Raw genomic sequence first — 21,545 nt, 5'->3', positions numbered from 1 at the left:
GTAGTGTAAAGTAGAATCGTGATTTTTTTTTCTTTAAGCATATTTTTGCTGAGTATTATCAGTCTGAAATGATACATGAACTGTGATGGCACAAAGGGGAAAATGTGCTCCTATGTAGGGGTGAATTGGAGATGGAGACACTTGAGACATTCCTGACTATGATTTGTTATTCCTTTGTCTGCTGTGTTAAGCTTAAAGAATAGCATGTCTCTTGTGAAACTTTGGTCTTGCATGTGCAGATATTTGAACAGCAAGTTTGTCTACTAGCAGAGTTGTAATTTTTTCCTCAATACAAAATTTCAGCTTTTAAAAGTAGTGATATCTGTGTCCATAGATAGGTATGGTAGTTTTGAACTGTTTGTCCTATCATGGGCCCTTGAAAATAAGGAGAGAGAGGCCTTTAAAGGAGGAGGATGAGTAACTGTAGTCTGTATGGAGGCTAAGCCAGAAGGTCTTTAAGCACCTGAATTTTTTATTTTATTTTTTATTTACAGCAGTAGATGTACTCTTTTGAGTTGGATTTCTTTTCCCACCCCCTCCATTTCAATTTATCCTCCAAAGGTGTATTTCCTTGTTTTCGCTCCCCTTCATCCTTTCAGTGCAATCCCTTCATACAGTTCTTCTCCCCACTTCACTGTCTTTTGTGGTCTCCGCTTGAATTAGCTCTGAAGTAACACTACTGTTGTTTGCAAAGGCCTGAGCTACTGGAGAATTGAAGACAGCTTTTGCTCTGCTAGTCCTAGCTAAAGAAACATTTGTAATGAATTGAGAGTGGTCTGATGTAAAGGTGGGCATAACTTTGTCTCTGCTGAGAGCAGTAAAAAGTTACCTGACCCACAGCTGGGATTTTTAAGTGCTACACTGCTAAGTACACTACACTAAGTATGAAAGGCTTCTTGTTCCTTTATTTGAAGGTGAATGCATTCAGGTCTCTAGCTGGAATTGTAACAGCCAGCTCTGAATTCTTTAAGAATGGACAACATAACTATTGCTGCAAACGAGATGATCTAAAATAGGCCTTATATCAGCAGGATTACAATTTAAAGGCTCTTCTTTTGCAATATCAAATTAAACTGAACATGCTCCAACCCAGTGCTTCTCACCTTTTGTTTTGAAAAGAGTTGTTCCTTTTACCCTGCTAGAGGAAAGAGAGATGCGTTATTGTCATTTGAGGTATGTCCTCCTTTCAATTTACTGACCTATCTCTGTGTTTGAAAAGCACTGCCATAGGCTGCGCTTCTTTCTCAAGAGTAAGCAGTCATTCACATGACAAAATTGTCTTTGATGCTGATACCCTGAAGGGCTGTTAATTCTGCAAAGGGCTAAAATATTCTGAAAGAGGTTTCTCAGATATTCGGTGCTTTTCAACCAAGCGAGCATGTGTACTGTATTCAGTTCTCTAGTTTGGTCTGCTGATTTGGTTGTAGTTACTTGTTTCAATCACTTGTATGCTTTGTTTTGTATTATTCAAAATACTCTTACAGATTCTAGTGTGCAAGATTGATCTTACCGCTTGGTTCCTCAGAACTTCTCTTCAAATTCTCAGCTTGCTGCTGCATAGGGAGAGTTGATAGTAAGAGAAGTAATTAGTGCATGTGTAGAGCATACTCAAATACAAGCTCCTGAGCTTTGACTTCTACTAGCTTTCCATTTCTGATTCTCAAATTAAAGAGGGCATAACTTCTGGGGTAGAAGTAAAAGAATAGGAGGAATCTAAAGTTGCATGATTCCTCCCTCCCCTGTTCTCCAGTCACTTATGTCTTCTGTTCTGAAGTCTTTACTTAATTGTACTTTTTCCACTTCATGCATAAAACTTGGAAGTCTGTCTTTAGGTAGTAGGCTTTGTGGCTGTTTGCTTAGCATCATAATAGTGCAAATAGTGATATTCAAAGGTATGACTAGCAGCTAGTTTTTGAATAACATAACTCAGAAAAAGTTGGAAGTCAAAGGGACTTAGTCTGATGTACTGCAATGACTGCATTATTGTGGTTTTCTGCTCACAAGACATTTGAGTCAGCAAGCAATGTATGATCTGATGATGCTTTTTTTCCTGTAGATAGTTTTATTTCCTCTTATTATGTAGGATATTTTGACTGTTAAATATTTAACTCTGTCTATAAAGCTAAAACATTTCCTAATGTCTTTGCTGACTGTTGCTGTTGACTTAAAGAATGTGTAAGAAATACAGGAGTGTTAACTAGAACTAATTTCTTATTATTTCTTCATATGTTTCAGCTGTTTGACTTCTCAGTTCAAGAAAGTTCTTTCATCAAATGGTTTAGTGACTTACCGAAATCCCTACCAGCAATTAGCATGAGAGGATGTTGGAATATAGTAATTGACAGGCAGGTAGAAAGTAGCCTTTTTGGGAGGGTTTTCTTGTAGTGAAAATTGATTTGTTCTTTTCCCCCCGAATGCTAAGATGAATGCATTAAGAGATTTCTGAAGGTGTTTTGATATATTTTGCTGTGGTCTTATGACTATTGTATCTGTGTGTTTTTTCTGTAGCTAACATAAGCATTAGGAGAGTAGGGTGTCATTAAATGAGGTATCTCCTGACCTTTCAGAAAAGGTTGAGATGCCATTATGAGAGTCCTAAATCAGATCTGTTGAGTTCTTGTAATAAGATGCCAAAGGCCCTTTCCTTTTTTTTCCTCTTCCCAAGTCAAGAGAATTGTAACTTGACTTACTCTTTTGTTTTTTCTCCCTCTAAATCAAGAGAATGAATTCAGTAATGTAAGTCCTATACAGGCTGCAAGTGAACTTCTCTGAAATGTTTTATGATAGAAACAGCTCTAACATAGCCTACTGAACTTTGTATATTCAAGAGAAAGATAGGTGAAAGTTGGTATAGTCATTCCCCTAAGTGAGACCAAAGTGCTTTGGACACAGGCAGAGGTGTATGTTCACATGTAGACAAAACTATCATTGTAGCTTTAAAACGGCTCATTTGTTCTCAGATTAGATGTAGACGGGGTATCCAGCTGTGAGTAAAGGTCACCTTTTGATTCAGGACATGATACTTTCTTGTTTCCATACACAGTGGTTATGATCTCTGCTTCCTGTCGAACATGTCACCATGCCCAATAAAGTAAACGGCAACAAATTCTGTTGCCCTTGTGATAGGGTTAGGATGAAAATGATGCCATGGGTTATTTGTAATTTGAGGAATTGCTGCTGCTAAAATACCAGAAGGACTGTCTGAAGTTGTCTTCTCAGGTTTGTCAGCTGCAATGGTTGAGGTACATTGATAATCAGTGTGAACTAACTCAGTTGGAGTACTTGCAAAAACATCACAAATACTTGACCAAAATGATCAAACTGTCAACTTGGGGAACAGTTCTGTTGTTTTTATATATCTTCCTGTATTATCAGTTCAAATGCCTGCAGCGGTCAGAGCTTCACAGCCATTCGTTCTTGCTTCTGTGGTCAGCTGTCTGCATATTTTGGAGTTCAGAAGATTCTGGGGTTAAAGGCATGAATCAGTTTGTATCTTGACTGTAACAGTGGCGGGAAGACAAGAAAACCAGAAGGCAAAACTCATGAGTCATTCAAGTGGATTCCGTTTAAGTAGAATCTTAGAATCCTGAATTTTGATTTGTGCCCATTATCACTATTTCACTAGGTACCACTGGTCCTGACTGTGTTTTCTTTGCTAACCCCATCAGGTATTAATACCCTGTGGTATGGTTCCCTGCCTTTGAGCCTTCTCATTCCCAGGCTAAACAATTGCACCTTTCTCGACCTCTCCTTGTATGACAGATGCTGCAGGCCTTTAAGTATCTTTGCTGGACATGCTTCAGTAAGTCCATGTCTCTTCTGTACAGAGGACCCTAAAACTGGATGAACCTGTGAACAGTAAAGTGCAGCAGAGACATTAGGCCAGAAATCAATATACAGTGAATCCCTCAGCATATGTTAGAACGGGAGAGGGTCCTACAACTTTGTTTAATGCTCTGCCATGTGTGGGCTGTGTATGTTTTGCCAGTGATTACTTTGGCACTCCTTCTAAGAATATAGAGTACATATTTGGTTCTAAAGTCCAGCTTCCAGGCTTGTATAAGGTATTTCAGATGGTAGCAATAGGGTAGGGGAGGATTAGTCAAAAGAGTCAATAAGGAAAATGGGTTTTGTTCTAAGTGTGTGTGTGTGTGTATGTATGCGTATGTTTGTACATACGTGTAAAATTTACCTAGCTTGTGATTTATAAGTCAGTGGTTAAAAGTAAAAAGTTATATGATTTAGTTTCTAAAACGAAGGTAAGAGATTTTATCTGTTTTGTTTCACTTTGATCACTATTTGTACAGATACATCCTGAGGAGTTGTCAGGTGGAGCTTAAGCTCTGTATGTGAAGCACAGTTGCTAGACTTAAGCAGTTATGGACCGGAAGACAGAAGTTAATGTTTCCAGTTTCAGCTGGGATTTCTGAAGTATTTTAGCAGTTTTTTACTTTTGATGAAATCTTTTATCCAATTTTTATTCTTTGCTTCAAGAATGGTTAATGCTTTTGCTAAAACTGACTACTTGTGAACTGTGTTTTGCTGTCAGGCAAATCTCACTGCTGTGCAAACTCTGCGTTGTTGACTTTTGTTCCAAAAAGCACGTCAACTGTTTTGCTATATCCTTTTGTAAGCTTTTAAGTTCACTCAGCTGAATATATCTTACTTAGCAACTGAAACCTGTGACAGCTTGTAATGACTAAAAGGTCTTACTTCCTCCTCTTCTCTTTTTTTTTTTTTTCAAATAGGAAAAGATGTTAACTAGCAGAGGGATGTTAGGGAAAACACAGTAATGATCATTACCTTAGTAACACTTAAGCTGAGCATATTTCAGTATGTGGACAACTTTAATCAAGTGAGTACCACGACTCCAGTACAAAACCCATAGTCCTTCACCGGTATTCCTTTACTGTTTCAGACCAGGGGAGATCCTAGTGGTAGACCGCAAAGCAGAGTGGGCCAGGCATCAACTGAGGCCATATTCACCAAACAAACCTAACAGTCAAGCATGTTTCCAAGGGTTTCATGAATACTGGGAGACAGACTCTTTATGTTTCAAAGCCTATCCTGGTGGTCATCATCCAAATTGGTAAGAAGATATGAAATATGATTGATCAAGTGAAGCTGAGTACTCCATGCAGAGAACTGAGCTTCTCCTAAGTGTGGAAGCTGTGCTGCTTCTTTTTCTCTGACTTTAAGCATGTGGGAAAGAAGATAGTTTCTAAGCAAAGGGAAAAGGAAATTGTCTCATATTTATTAAATCCTTTTCCTATCAGGAAGTTTGCATCAGGATTATATGCTTGGCAAGCTAGAGTACATATTTTGGCACATACTTCTCTCTTTGTAACTTTAACAGCCTGCCAACATTGCAGGCAACACTAGCAGCGGTCTGTCCCCCAGACAGTTTTGATTATAAATCCCAGTGCCTGCAGCAGGGGAGAAAGCTCCATGGGGATGGGTACTATTTGGTCTCCTTGGCTTCTTTTCCCTCTCTAGTGCAGTGGGAAAGAGGGTTAGAAATAGCTGGAGAAGGCAAGAAGATGATTACAGTGGCAATAATCTGCTCTGCACCCTAGTTGAATATCCTGTGAATATTTACCTAAATGTGAGGACATTCCAAGCTAGTTGTGATGGAACAATGGTCTGCAATCAAACTGTAGCTGAAAAATACTCTACAAGCCATTGTTTGACTGCACTGGCCCCCAGAAATTCAAGTGACATTGCCCACACAAGCATTCCAGAAGCTTTGTACACAGTCTTTTCTTGCTTATCAAATGCAAGCTGGATCCTTATTCTCTAATTTTTAAGCATATGGTTAATCTTTTTCTAAGGTTTCTGTGGGGCCAAATGTAGTGTCATGAATTTTAGTCCTTAGTGATCAGGTGCCTAGTGATAACTGTCACTTGACATCACATTTGACAAAGAACAAAGAATGAAAATGCAGTCAAGCATAGATATGTTTTCTGTTATGACTGTGATAGTGATGAGCATGCTATTAAAATAGCTTAGGTATTTTAAAGGAAGTAAAACTTCTGAAGTGTGAAGAAAAGCAAATGAAGAGAGTAGATACACCTGTTTAGGAAAGCTTTTGAGGGAAAGACTGGATGACCAATATCCTTCGGTCTTTGGGGAGCTTAATTCCTCTTTTTATGCACAGTTTTTTTAGCAACTCCAAAATATAAATATATTTAATAAGGCTTCAGCTATGTGGATAATTGGTATAAATACAGCTTATTTTATATAAACTCATGTATTTGGGTAGCTAAAGTGTTATATAAGATACTCAAACTGTAAAAGTAAGCTTGTTCTTCTAAATCATTGGACTAGAATACTGAAATTTTACAAGAATATTCCATTTACAGAACTATATTTTATGATAAAATTCATCTGAAATTTTACAACAGTATTCTATTTACACATACATTTTTATCATTCTGTGGAATGAAGTGTATGAGATCATAGAATTGCATATATCTTTCCAACTTCTGGTTTTAAGCATGTTTTTTAAACTTGCTTTAAAATGTCTAATTACATCTTTAACATTAAAGGGAACATACATTTTAGGCTGATTGTTTTGGGGTCCTGGAGACAAATGTGTGAGGAACACTTTGAATAACTCCTTTGACTGGATTTTATGGAGCAGTTGCATGTATTCTGTTTTTGATTAAAATGTGGTGTGTTTTTAAGGCAGATTTTTATTTAAAGACAGTAATTTTCATCAAATAATGAGGGGGTATTTAGGATGAACTGTATCTTGAAGTGGAATGAAAACTTGTCTACTGACATCCTTAATTTTATGTCAGGTATATATTGTGTTATCTCTCTTTTTCTGGCATGTAAATTCCTATTTTTGTATCTGTGTGAAGTGCCTGACAATAACAAATTGTTGGTGCTCTTAGCTCAATTTTATCACACGTGTCAGTCTGCAGTTTGATCTAAAATGTAGCTTGAAGTTTGCAGTAAAGAAAGCTGTAGCTGCAAGGAGGAAAAAGTCTGATTACTGTGCACATAGAAGCTACTTTCCATCATTCAAAAGAATTGGATTAACAGAACAATGTATTTGTTTTTCTTTGGAGGGAGCACTGAAGTGCTGCCAATAGGACTCTTGAAATAACTGCATAGTCTTCCCTAGACTCAATTATATCTACTATATGCAAAGTGCTTCATATCTTATAAGAGTTGAGGTATTGAGTAGTTCATCGTGAAGATGAAGTCTTTTTTCTTCTCATCTGTTGTGAAGTCTGAAAATTGACTTTGTAACATTGCTATGTTTTTGCTGCTTTCTGAAGATATTCATAAGCCTAGATTTTCTTTGTATAGAGAGACAAGAAGTGGATTACCAAAACCAGTACCACAGCTTGTAAAACTTGATCTTTACCTCTAGGTATCTCCCTTGAGTCAAGAATCCTGCATCTTATTCCTGAGGACTTGGTATTTCACAAGAGATTGTAGCCATAGGTAAGACAAAAAATACACTACTATGATATGGTTAAAGCAAGTAAGTAATATAGTTAATTCTGATAAATTGATATTAACTAGCAGAAAAGGGCTTTTTCTTAATGCTGTGAAGGCAATAGAGACTAAATCTGCAAAAACAACTAAAAGGCTTGGTTGCTTGTTATAATTCTTTTGGCATCAGTTCTCACTTAAGCTTCTGTAGCTATACATGCCTTCCCTCTTTCCCTTCCCCTCTACTACAGAAGAGACTGCTGTGTAATTGTTCTCCACATGTCCTACTAAGACAGATGTTGCCCCTTCTCTGTTTTAGTTAGTTGTTTAGGTGGCTTTTTCCTAAACCTGGTATGTGAAATAATATATTTTAGACATCAGCTGGGGAGACCCTTTTTAATATAAAATAGTAATGAATGTTTGCAGCCTTACTAGATAGCAACCTAACATCATCATTCCTCATTTCATTCAAACCTTATATGTTAAATTTTAACTTGGTTAAGAATGGGTGCAGTAATGTACACTGCAATGAAAAAGATGAATGAAAGAGTATTTTCTTTTTTTTTCCCCTAGGGGTATCAGGTGGTTCTAATGCTGAATTGGTTGGATATCGTAGTTTAGTAGATAGGATGGGACTACCTTTTAGTGCTATTTACACCTGTTTGGTAGTCCTGAATTAAAGTAACAATACTTGTTGCTTTAACAAGGCACAAAAATAACTTTTTGCAATTACAATTGAAAATACTTTGCCTATGACATAATTGTCATACTTAACCTTGGAAGCATTTGCTTTTTGTCTTTATGCATTTGAAGACTATTGAAGCAGATACTTTGCTTTTAATGTTGAATTTATAAAGTATATGCAGACATATTTTTTCCCCTTACATAGTTAAGAAATCATACTGTTAGGGCTGTTTAGATGAGTGGTAATAAGCTTTTGTAGTCATGCAACTCAGTTTCTTCTGTAAGTACATGATAAAGTTAGGTAGCCTCTGCGTCCAATAATTATTTTCAAGTTATACCTTTGGATATACACGTTTCTTTACCTTTGTAGAAGGAAGATGTCTTTCATTTCCATAAACTAAAAGTGATATAGTGATCCTTGAAAACTAAACACTCGTTATATTGAAGCTTAAGAAAAAAATCGCATGGATTTTCATGGGGGGATGATAGTATTTCAGGCTTTCAGTGTTTTCTCCTACTCCTTTGTAAAACTGAGTTTTTACAATTATCTTTAAGCCATAAACAAAAACAAAACGTCAGCCTAAATAGATGTTTTTTTCTTTTTCAACTCATGGCCATAAACCATTGTCCTTAGTTTCCATTGAATATCTGGATGTCTTTTCAATGATCTTGAGTAGAGTTCCAGCAAGGCTGGAAATAAACCAGACATCTAAATGTGACAGCCACTGGCTTTTTAGAATTTATTAGTATTTAATTTGTAGTGGTGTACAGTGTTGTTAGCTGAAGTACCTGTGCTCTTAATTAGGAAAGTGGGAAAACAATCTTGCTTTGTCCTCAAATCTGCTATTCATATCTTCTGAATTATCTGGGTTTCTAGACTACAGAGTGCTTAACTGGGAGCACTCTTGTTCTTGTTTCCCTCCCTTTTGTGGTAATAAAATGTTATGATCTTCTACTTGAAGGGAAAATCCAGATTCGCATTCATTTTCATTTGTACAGTGGTCTTGCTGGCTGTAAAAACATCGCTTTCCAAAGTGGCATACAGTTGTCTTCTACATTCCTTTCACTGATCTCAGACAAAAAAAATGGCAATACTGTATACTGACCTAGGGATTTTGTGGCATGATTGCTGACCCTAGCATTAAGTAGGGTACTCTTCTCTTTTCTGTTGAAAGAAGAAGATACTAGATTTAAGGGGTAACAATTCCTAGAATGTGAATATGCTAATTGAGAGTGAAATGTTAGAATATAAAATGCCATCAACACCTTAAAACCACCATGAATAGAAAGTCAAATGAATAGCCTTTGAATTTTAGTTGACATATGAAGTCTTCTCTTTCTACAGGTGTTAAGTCACCTCTGTCCTTAGTTTGGAGTTCAGTTATGATCAGTTTAGTTTACCCTACCATCACGTAAGCTGTCGTATACTGAATCTTCATGTTAATCCACAACCAAGATAGGCTTTATTACTAGAAAATTATGCTAGTCATCTAGATAGCATGCAAATATTTGTCTTTAGCCCAGAATATCTAGTGCACCTGTTATTTACCTGAGGAAACACAGGTGACAATCTAAAGAAGCTGGTAGCCTGTTAGGAACAGATCTGTAGCACACTTGAAAGCTGTTCTTTTATTTCTTTAATAGTCAGTCGTTCGTAAGAGTGTAGATTTCTTCAACAGGCTGCTGTTAAGACAGTTTATAAATCCTGTGTAGCATCTTGGGCTGGGAGAAACTAGTGCTTGTGAATACTGGGAATGTTTGTAGGGAGAGTTTATTTTTCTGTCTTCCTTATGATTATCAATAACTCAGGTGCTTTATCTTCATGAGCATACTGTTTAATGTTTTGCGTAAATTGTGAAGCTATTAATGACTGACAGATTGTGGAGAACAGCTTTTAAATGCTTAAGAATGAGCCTCTGGCTGAGGAGTGCTGTCAACTTACAGTACTGTAGATACCAAGAGCAATATTGAAGATGTCAAAAGTGCAGATGTTATACAATAGCTTTTAAAATATATGTAGCCTGAGTCTGTGTAGAATACAGGTAGCTGATGGTAGCCGTTCAGTCAAGTGAAGCATAGCTCTAAACAGACGGACAGCTGTAAAGGGATGAGGAATTTACAGGGTAGGTTTGTATAGTAATCCCAAGCCAAACACAGAGGGATGCCTCCTGAGGCAATTCAGGAGGTTCCAGTGAGATAATTCAGTGAATTTAGCTGTAACTGGAAACAAACTTTTTTTTCCACTAGTAGTCGTATGCTGACTTCTTTTTCTTTTCCCTCTTCTCTGCTCTCTCTGTGAAAAGTGAAGTTCACCTTAAATGCCTAAAGTAAACTCCTGTGAGAGCAGATAAGAATGACTATACAGAAATTTGTCAGACAGCTGCTTGTTCTTTTTTACCTTATGTTAATATTGTAGGCAAAGTAATATAACTTTATTTTTTCGGAGAGGGAAGGCATAGACCAAGGTTGCTATTGTTATATGCTTTTCTTGAGCATATAACATGATGCTCATGTTATGATGCGAATGTCACATGAGCGAAGTCACAGCCTAGAACAGGAGGAGATTCGCTGGGTGGAGGTTCTGGCCCTGGTGTGCTTTGGCACGATGGCTGCTTAAATGGCCCAGGGTGCTGAAACTGAGCGAGGCTTGTACCCCACTCTGCCTGTGCATCTTGCCCCATCCTGTACTTATGGTAGCAGTGGGTAAAGCAGTGGCATATCTTTGCAACAGCTCTGTTTTGTGAGAGTCAGAGGCAAGCTAGAAAAGCTTGGCTCTTGCAGTATCCTCACCTGTTTCTTTTCTTCTGGTTGAGACTGGGCAGGTTTATGGTAGGCTGATACAGGTCGGGAAATGGAGCACAGAGGAATCGGGAGCACACTGTGAAGGCACCAGGACGAGAGTCACTGTGCAATGAGGCTGTTGAGGTCACTGGGACTTCTGAAGTAAGGGAAGAAGGACGGAAGTGACAGCTGTTGCTGTGGTACAGATGAATCGGACTGGAAAAAGTTACATCTTGTCAGTCCTGCCGAGTCCCTAAATTGCTCTCTGTCCTCTGCTGTGTATCTCTGTGTCCTGTTCTGTCCCTGAACTTGAAAATGAATTGAATGACTAATGGTCTAACTAAGTCACATGACTAGTGCCTCTTAATGGACAAATCGTGAAAATCTAAGTATCAGCTGCATTTGAAAGTGTCTTTGTGATTTGCTTTTGAAAAATGTATTTATAGTAAATGATATCATGCATCTCTTCAGATAAGCTCACTTTTCTTTAAATAAGCCTCCTTTTAATTATTTGGTATATCAAGATCCTAGAAATAAGAGAAAACGTTGAAGGAATATTGCAAAGCTTTGTTTCAATAGTGTGTACGAAACTTGCTGCTAAGGTAATTTGAGAAATGTGATGCTTGATCTATGATACTGCTCTAGCTTGCTGTCGGGATCGGATGAACTAACCAAACCAGTAAATCCACTGTGCAGAAAACAGTCTTCTGGAAAATCCTCCTTCAACAAACACTATATAAATCAAATATGTTAACTAGCATGGAACTCTTTGAAAAAACTGTGGAAGCAAAGTAACTTGTTTAATGAAGCAAAATAACTTGTTTAATACCAGAATGAAGATGGATGTATCTCGACAACAGGAAAACTTTTTACTACTAAAAATTCCAGTCATCAAATTTGCCCTTTCCTAGTATTGCTTGAGGCCCTAAATGTTCATCTTTAAAAAAGTTTTCTACTTGTTCTATAGTTCAACCATTTGAAGAGAACTTACTAGTATTTATTGTGCATGATGTATTACTAGGATGTTAGTCTTGAGGTGGCCCTGACAATGCGCTCTGAAATGATCAAATGCATCCAGTGTAACTTTTAATGCATGTGGTGCCATAAAAATATATTTCTCATTTTTAGCAATACTGTATACCTCAAACTTTAATTACATACTGACAGTATATTAAAAAGGCAGACTCAGGTTAGGGATATTGCAAACTCAGTCTCTGTGAAGTAAGGTGCTGTGTGATCCAAGGTAGGATACTATTTCCTTGAGTATTTTAATTCAGTGGAATAACTTTTTCACTGCCTGGTGGAGTCCAATACAAACATTTGCATTGCACTGGTCAATTAGAATTTTGGAAAGTAGATTAGGAGACTCTGATTTGCAAAGAAGAGTTCTCATCAAATTCTTTTCTTTCCCTTACTATCAGTATTCCTTTAGTTATTTTGAAAAATTCAGAAATACCCGTTATATTAAATAGAACAGACCTATTTCAGTGTCTAACAGGTAAAAACAGAATCGTTTGTAGTTGTCTAGGACCATATTAAAGTAGCACTGCTGTTGAAGCAGCAATAAACTTCTGTGCCCTTTGAGTTCACACCAAAACCTCTGTATGGCTGAGGATCTAGGAGTTGCACATCCCTTTTCAGAGGGAGAGGGAGGCTTCAGCAGCACCAAATGGGTGAGAGAGTGCTGAGTGCAGTGGATCCTCATGGACCCAGTCTGCTATTGCTGAGTCTCAGGGTGATGCTGTGATGCCCCGTGACTAGTGGGGATTCAGATGGCTCTGTCTGACCCTCTGATAGCATGATAAATGATAAATTCAGAAAGGGAGCTATTCATTGGCTCCCGGAAGATACATGGCTGTGACCGTGTTGCTGCTCAAGCAGTACAGTGGAGTTAGACTTCTGTTCTTCTTATAAGAATGTTTCTCTGTAGGCTTGAGTGCAAGACATTTCTGAAGAACAACATTAAAATTAAGATTTAATTCTGTAACTCGAGACTTCTGTAGAAGTCAAAACTGGCAGTTTCTGGTAGTTTACAGATAATACATATATATAACATCTGTATAAGGGGTATAGAGTGAGGTATAGAGACTCATTGCCAGTATTCCTTTCCTACATAAAACCACTTCTAGATCAGGGATCTTTTGCAGGGGTGCAAAACCAAGGACTTTTCTATTTTTATTAGAGGCTCTGTTTTTGTAGATAAATCTGATAGCTTAGTTTTGTGGATGATTGCTGCTTGATTTTGTTTGCCTGGCTTTTTTTTTTGCATTGCTTTGTCTTGTTCAGAACTTACATCTATTAGTCTACAAGTGGCAGAACTGCTTTTTCAGTTCATGAGTCTCAAATGTTTCTGAATTAGAGACTCTAGCCATGGCAAAGGCTTAGTGTATTTTCTAGTGTTTGGTTATTGAGGCACTAGTGTGTCTGACCTAATTGGATAGTAAATTCCAGCTTTTGTTCTCAGCCTTTTCTGAGTTCTCAGCAGACTTTAAAATTGAATACTGCTTGAAAAATTACTTCTCATTGTCGAATTTTCCAAAGAAGTCGGTAGTAACCTTTGAAGCCTGAAAAGGTTTCCTGTAAAGTATCGGCTTGAATTCAAGTGACTTCATGTAGTGGTGTTACTGCTCTATTGCATTAAAGTTTTGGCACCTAAAGATTGAATAGTATGGTGATTTGTAGCTATACCCATCTTTTTGCTTTATCAGTCTTTTTCACTTGGAAAGAAAGTATATAGCTTTCAGTTAATGGGAAAAAGTCATATTTTATGATACTGAACACTTCTAGAGGATAAATTAAACATTGTAAAATGGGACAATTGGCATGATGCTATTGATACCAGTTTTTATGCATATATACTTTGTTAGACATCTCAGGTACACTGTGAATTTATTGTGGATGCCACTAACTAACTTTCATTGTGAAAGATGTTACATTCAAAGCGGGTTTTCTTCAAGTAGCCACAATTCTACTTCAAGGCAAGAAATACCTAAGCAGCTGCCCTGTATGCTGGGCCTACTAATTAACTGGATTGTGTTGTATTAAGCCTCCTCTTGGAGTATTAATTATACTCTAACTCATATTCTCACCTTATTGGACTAAACAAGATTTGTCTGGGAATATTTTCTGGCCACATTCTGTACATTGTGAGAATTGCATTGCTGTTTTTGTCCAGTAAGTTGTAGAATAAAGCTTAATACAAACCAGAGAGCATTCCAAATTGTTAGCATCTGCAATTTTTCTCCATAGAAATATGTGGGGCTTTGGCAGAATGTGCAGTGAAATTTGCCATGTCTTCCTCGTGCTGTACCCCATAGCATCAAACTGCTGCCAGAAGGATGGATGGGTGGTTTGTTCTGTAGCTTGCCAAGGATCCTCGGTGGCTGAGTGCTCTTCACTTAGATTTCTTTTTGAACTTAGTGGCAGACCACTTCTAGATTTAGCTGCATGTCCTGACTGAAAATGTTAACACTGGATATTAGAGCTTTTTTAATCCTTTTTTTTAACTGCAAGGGGAGTAGGGTATTGTACAGGTGTTTTGCATGTAGCACAAAAAGAGGCAGGATTCAATGATTTACTGTATGTGAAATATTACTTTTCTTCAACCATTCACTTTCAACAATTATCAGATGAAAACTCCTATGGAGTTCAAGGATTTATGATAATCTGAACGATTTCCTGTCTAATCTTTGCTAAAATAGACAGGAATTTTTATGAAATCTTATGTAGGAGGGTGCTTCCTGTGTAACCATGGGTTGGATGAAACAGTGCTATAGTGCGTGTGTGTGTAAACACATTTTAATTAAAAAGTGCGTGCGTGTTTCTGTTGTCTGTATATCTTACAGAAATCTTCAGTCTGCTCATACATGAAGTTGATTTTTGGATTAGCAAAGTCTGGTTCGCTTAGTACTATGTCATAGCTACTATTGATACTGCTCACATGATTTCATTAACTTGATTGTGTAGGTAGGGCTTGTTAAATGCATGCATGTGTATCTGTCTGGCTTGCTCTTTGTCACCTTCTGACAGCTGCGTAGCATAACAGCTCCAAGCCTTACTGTAGCTTCTGCTTTTCCAAACAACTCCTACATTTCCAATGACAGCTATGCTTTTGGTGTCTCAGAATGAATAGCTGTGCTGCTTGTATCGGATAACCTGTGTCCTGTGAGTTACTATGGCGATACCGAGATGACGTTTTCTTCCATGAGCACATGATTTGAAGGACACAGTAACAATAATTGTAACTGTAACTTAATGGTAAAATTTGAAGTTGTAATTAGCCTACTGTCTGTGTAAGCATGTGTTAAACAGTAAGACTGTGGCTTAAAGGCCTCCCTTTGTTTCTACTGTGAGAATGACATGAAAGACTGAGAGACTTCCAGATTCAGCCTGTGGATAATGGGAGTAAAGCAACTTGCTCGTGAACAAACTTTCCAGCAGCTCTGTAATGGATCTCTCGTGGCTGATGCATGTGACTGTTGCTCGTAAATTGACCATGCCTGAGTGCACTGATGATGAAATAAATGAGTGGATTATCTTTTCACAATAGCCTATTATGACTGACAGTGATTAAATTATGAAAGATTGCAGAACACATTCTTTGAGTGGCTACAAATAAAGTTGTCTGTTCAAAGCAGCAGAGAAAGTACATTGTGTTTTTGTGTTCCTATTCTGAAAGAATAAAACGATGCATGCAGGAGATGCTGAGCAGTAGTGACAGCAGTGCAAGTTGACAGAGGGCTAGTTTCGGTTTTGGTGAGAGTAAGGATGTTTAAATTGTTACCTACTGGAGTTTGAATAAGTTCCTGGGTCATCAAGTACTTAAGTAAGCACATCACCTGTTTCAAGATCTTTGCAAGTGCCATTGTAAGGTGAGTTTGTTTTTTCATCTTTTTCTTCTTGGAAAGTGGCCCAAAACCTCAATCACTTGTTGCATGGAAAAACATTCTATTGCTGGACTGAGTATATTACACACAAATTTATACCCATTTGTTTTTGTATCAGAATTTCTCAAGTTGTTTACAACTTTTCCACTGTTGGTGTTATACGGTGTTACTGTATGGTCTGGGGGAACGAGGATTGCTCATCCAATGCTACGGGAACTCTGAGCTAAGGTGTTTAGTTATTTTGTGCAATAGAATTTGTATTTTAGTTTGGTTACAACATAGGATCTACTAGTTAATACTGACTTTTTTTTTGTGGTGGTTGCTAGTAGAAAAATAACTCTTCCTGACTGATAGGCTACTACAGGCTTTTTTAACTACAGAATATGACAGTTCTTTGTTGAACGACCAAGGTTTTTACAATAACATATACTGTTCTTTAACAACTAGTGCTTTGTCAATAAATAAAGTGATTAACTTGGACTTGCCACTAAAACTTCTCTTCAGATCTTGACTGATGAAGTCAAGCAATGAATGGTTCTAACGAACCTGACTGCACCATAATTTTGTTACATAAGCAGAAAAATGCAAACTCTTTCAAAATATCTGCGTAGACTCCTTCTGTGAATGCTACTAGCCAAAGATTAGCCTGGTCTACCTAGTAAGTATCTCTCGGCATAATATTCAGTATTACAATATGTAATCATCTTTGTGGTTTCCTACAGCAGACGCATGACAGTTACCATTCATTCTTTATTTCTAGATTTTTATTCTTGTTTGTCCTGTTTTCATAAGTTTCATGGCAAAAGGAGTTCTGCACAAAGTGGAAAAATATTGTACTCTGTTATTACTGAATTACTGAGTATCATATGAGCTAGGGCGTAGATGTTGAGTTGGTTGATACGGTACACTAGAGTATCGTTGCTGGTGCAGATATGACTTAGGTTGTCTTCTCAATAAGCATTATAAATGCCTGTCTTTCTTTTGCATGTGTTTTTCTTCTACTACCATGTCTGCTTTTTTAACCTAGGAAATCGAGAGAGGTAACTTGTGCAGACTGACATGAGATGTCTCTTGTAAAATTATTTTTTCTAATGTATAGCTCTGTACTAAATTCAGGCTTGTCCAAATTAAGTGGCTCATGAAAGTATGCAATACAAAACAACACTGCTGGTTGCTACTGGGGTCAGCCTACTTGGTCTGGCACGGCATGCCGTGTGCTGGCTTCTTCTGAGTGCCAGCCTCTGTCCCCTGGTGAGAGTCGGCCTTTCAGTTCCTGTAGCAAAAAAGAAGCAAGAGGTGGGCTGTGTGTACATCCCTGCCCTTCCCATTTGTCAAGATCCTTAAAAGTAGTATGAGTGGTGTTTTTGTGGTATTTTTTTACCCTGTTCTCCAGCAAAGTGCTGGAGCAGAGCTCTATGTGTGTAGGGTCTGCCAGCCTTGTGAAGGGCTGGGTTGGAGTCAGTATCTCAAGATACTGAAATAGGTAACATACACATAGGAAGGGTGTAGTAAGGAGAAAGGAAGATTCACCTGGACTAATACCTCTTTGTCTAAAGTGTTTAATGTTACCGATCTGATGGTCTTGAAATACATTTGGATACAGCTGTTTGGAAGATTTATATTGTATTGTGCATTGCTAGTAAATAGGGAATGTGTGGTGGCCTGCACTGTGCAGAACACTAGAACAGCTAGGTTGGTTCTTTTAGCTGTAACTATGTGAGGTGGAAAAGAAGGGGGGTGGGGAGAGAAATCTTGATGGGTGTTGCAAATAGAGAAAACACGAGCTCATAATAAAGGGTTGTTTGGTAGTATTCAAAGTGAGTTCATCCTATACAAAGGGAGTTGCTTGTTAATGAAGTCCACTGGCAAGGTGGAACTACCTTACACTCTTTGAAATGCTCGTGGACAAACCTATTGCTGTTTTACTTATGTGATATTCAGCTACAGACTTCCTATGAGAAGTTTCTTTAGAGATCATAGTATCCTGAAATAGCAAAATCCAATGAGTTTTTGCATGCAGGGCATGAACTAGGAAATAAGAATAAAAAGTTGTTGAAACTCTGCCTTGCTCGCTGAGACAGTTTCAGAATTGAGAATGTGGTTTAATAATTGCATGGTCATAATTTTTCCTAATATACTTTTCCCATCAAGAGTATGTACATGATTTAAGTGTGAAAAGAAATCCCTATATTTAAGGAAAAAAATCTATGTTGCTGCTAAATGTATTAAATTTATCCAAGATATGAATAGCGTAATATGAATAGTGTAATGTATACTAGAGCCTTGTTCTGTTAAAAGCTTGGGTTAGAATGAGATTTGATAATGTGCTGTAGGGATCAGAATTTACTGTATGGGTTTTGGTGTATGTAATTTGCTATTGGTGATATCTAGGTTAAAGCTGGGGAGGGTGTGTTATATATATATAGTGGCTATGCTTGTTCGTGCTGGAAGCAAATCTGTTGGCTCACTAATGGCGTCTTCCACTTAAATCTTGAGTAAAAATATTCTTCTTTCTTCCTAGAGTTAGTCTCACTGCCTGTTTGCAGATTACATGTTTGTAATTTCACAAGGTTAAGGAACACAGTTGTGTAAGGGGAAAAATATTTGACAGAGCTTCTTTCCAGTGGCCATGTCTACCCTATTTTTGGATGTTTTTAGAATGTGCTTTTCCACAGTCCAAAACTGCAGCTGCTATTGATGTAGCTAGGTGAATTGGCTGAAATACCCAAAATACTGCAACTTAAGCTACTCACTTCAAAACGTAACTTTGATATCATTCTTATAGTTTTTCCTCTTATCTGTTATCTTCTGAAGTAGTTTGGATATGTACAGAGGAGTATTTGCTGCTTTGAGACGTTGGAGAAGGGCAGCTATGAGAACATAGTTCTTTTTTAAAGAAACATGATTTTAAAGAAATCTTTTGATAAGAAATACTTGGTTTTAAGTTATTTTCAGCAATAGCATTATTTCGAGATACGTTTAGAGCAACAAAGTATGTCAAGAATTGCTACTGTTCATTAGGTACTAATCCACGTATGAGTGAAGTTTGTGTGTTCCAAGTAGCACTGTGAATTATGATACAGAATCTTCTGCCTTAAGCTGTTCAGAGTTGGGTTTGGGAACTAAATACTTGTGAAGTACTGACATAAATATCAGATATATGGGCACAAAACTTAAATTCAGAAGAGTGATAGCTCAAAGTTCTGTTGGTACATCTGTACTAGTAAAACAAATCCCGTGTCAAGCTTTCACTAATCCTGGTAGAATCTGTAATGCTACATCTTCTTACCCTTCAAAATACTGTGACCTTCTGTTGGGGCAGTGCCAAAGCAGTAGAGGACCAATGGAATTGTCTGATGGATGTGCAAGAGACTAGGCAGTAGGAGGGAAAAGAACATGCTGCTTTGTACACTGTAAATGACAGTATATTAAAATGCGATTAGCAGTTGTGTTGACAGCTTAAAAGCATACTGAAAAGCAGAGAGAAAACTAATTTTAAAGCTGTTATGTAAGAGTTTTTAAGGATTTTGACCTGTTGAGTTTATCAAAACTAGTTTATCAACAAGAGATTGAGGTGAGATGATTTAATATAAGAATACCTAAACAGGGAAAAAAAAATACTGTGGACCTATGGACTGCCTAAGTCCTGAAAAGGAACATTTATCTCAGTCTGGTAAGAAGCTGGGTCTGACACAAATAAGAAACAACGACCAAATTTTTAATTTAGTGAGGACTGTTACTTCTGAAATCAGATTGAGGATAGTGATACATTCTCACCACAACATGTAATCAAAACAGGTATCTTTCAAAATTATCTCAGTGATGGGGTATTCTATGTCGTGCTTTGAAAAACAAATTTCAACTTCAATCTAAATAGCATGATGTATAATCACAAGTGATGTCCAATGATAACAATCATTTTTCATTAAGTGAAATAAAGCATCCAAAACTAAGGTATACAATAATCTCAGTATGTGTGAAAAACTTTTTGATTATCACAAAAGAAATAGCAAATGCAATATTAATGTTGCATTATACTGAAACTAATCTGTTTTGTCTACTGAACAAAAGGAAATTGCCTCTTAAGAAAATTCGTGAAACATTTATATGCAGGCATATATACACGTTTGATGGAACTCTACTGTCAACTGACTGAAATCAGGAGACAGATATTTATATATTTTTAATAGTCTTACCTTTAAACCAGCCTGTGTGCTTAGTCAATCCTGAGGAATAATGCCCTTCCACAGAATGCACTGGCCATAAAGATATCAAGTCTTTCGTCTCCCTTATTGATGAATGTGGTCAATGAATACAGGCTGCAGGGCAATCAGCTTAGACGAAAGATGTATAATACCTCTTGTAGTTCTTTAAGTTAAGAAACACGACAATAAATTCTGTTTCAGTCAATAAAGTAGTCAGTTCTAGTTCTATTTAGAACATAAAGTTGGCATCTAACCCTGAGGCTCTTGTTGCTTTGCTATGCATTGAACTCTGGGTTTGGGTGGTTATCCTTATCAAGGCATGGGAGGGATGGCAGGGAGAAAACTGTTCATGAAAGATTAGATGGAATACTTTGGAAGGGTCCCAGATTTCTTAAATGACAACCTTGAACATTTTTAGAAAGTGGCAAGTGGCTTTATGGAATTTTATGGTCATTTCATTAATAAGCTTGGAGATTATAATTTAAAGCTAGCTGTCAGATCTGTTTGAGGGTCTGCCACTAAAGCAGCCTAAAAGAGTTTAAAAAACAGTGATAGTTATTTCTTTACAAAATTACTTTTTTTTCCTAAACAGCACGTGTAAATACTAGCTTTTTTCCCATCAACTTAGCTTTTAAACATTAAGAAGCTTTTCTTGGATCACTGTCAACAAAGCACTCAAACTAGAGGAAGAAAAACTTGTTCCAGCACAGCTTCTTAAAATTTGTTTGCATTCCTCTTATTCTTGCTGAGTTTCCTGGAGGGATTAAACACTAAGATGTGGAAATACTACAGCTTCCAAGAGACTTCAGTATTCTTTCTTTTTTTCACAGGCCCATGATACTAGGAATTAGTGAAAAGACAAATGGTATCTCTCCTTTTGCAGTTTTTCTTTTGATAATTGATTTTTGTTCCTGCTGGGCTTATTTTCTTTTACTGAAGGATATACTAAGGATTAGACAGAGCCAATTCATAAGATAGTGTCGTGGTCAAAACTGAGAGAGAAAGAATGTGATGTATCTACCACCTCTGCATGAGGTCTGCAAACAAAGTCAACTCTGAGTTGAGTAATGCAGAATATATATTTTTCCTGAAACTTCTAAAGTCATTCTTTTGAACTGGAAATGTTTTTCCTCAAATAAAGGTAGTCCTCAATTAGCATGAAGATGAGGGATATTCTTTGTCTGCTGGGCATGAGCAGATTGCAGCTCTCTGTGTGTTTTAGCTTGTAGATGGATTAACATAGCCTGTGCAGCACAGCATGCTGCTTAAAACCTGGCTCAGATTGAGCAGTCATAAAATGGATTGGTGACTTACGCTGGTCATCCCATCTACGACAGTTAAAAGGAGGTCACTGACAACGTCAGCAGCGCATGGAATCCTTTTCTTCTAGATAAGCTTTGTTGTTGCCTTTGTGTTTTTTTGGCAGGCAGATTCTTTCAGAAGCATTAAGTCCTTCCACTTTCTTCTCTGCTCATCAGGGGTTGTTCTGGAGGAGATTTCCTGTGAAAGTAGCTCTGTTTTTTGCCTGTGGTCTCTTCAG

At 37.4% G+C, this 21,545-nt stretch overlaps 1 protein-coding gene across 49 annotated transcripts in view; it reads left to right on the top strand.

Moving 5' to 3' along the window:
* EPB41L2 (erythrocyte membrane protein band 4.1 like 2) overlaps positions 1–21,545 on the top strand; it is a 109,315-nt gene that overhangs the window by 10,527 nt on the left and 77,243 nt on the right. For 21 of the 49 annotated variants that reach the window (XM_040553743.1, XM_040553748.1, XM_040553732.1 and 18 more), the window contains one exon: positions 7,385–7,458. The exons of 26 other annotated variants lie outside the window; for them this stretch is intronic. The gene's annotated coding sequence lies outside the window, so the exon portion shown is untranslated. Of the gene's footprint in view, positions 1–4,321; positions 4,432–7,384; positions 7,459–15,644; positions 15,786–21,545 lie in introns of those variants that run through there. 2 more of the 49 variants (XM_040553708.1, XM_040553706.1) reach the window with 2 other exon arrangements.

The sequence above is a fragment of the Cygnus olor genome, chromosome 3 (assembly GCF_009769625.2).
Source record: "Cygnus olor isolate bCygOlo1 chromosome 3, bCygOlo1.pri.v2, whole genome shotgun sequence".
Classification (NCBI taxonomy): Eukaryota; Metazoa; Chordata; class Aves; order Anseriformes; family Anatidae; genus Cygnus; species Cygnus olor.
Note: the sequence above shows the minus strand (reverse complement) of the source record. Positions and strands in the feature narration are given on the sequence as shown.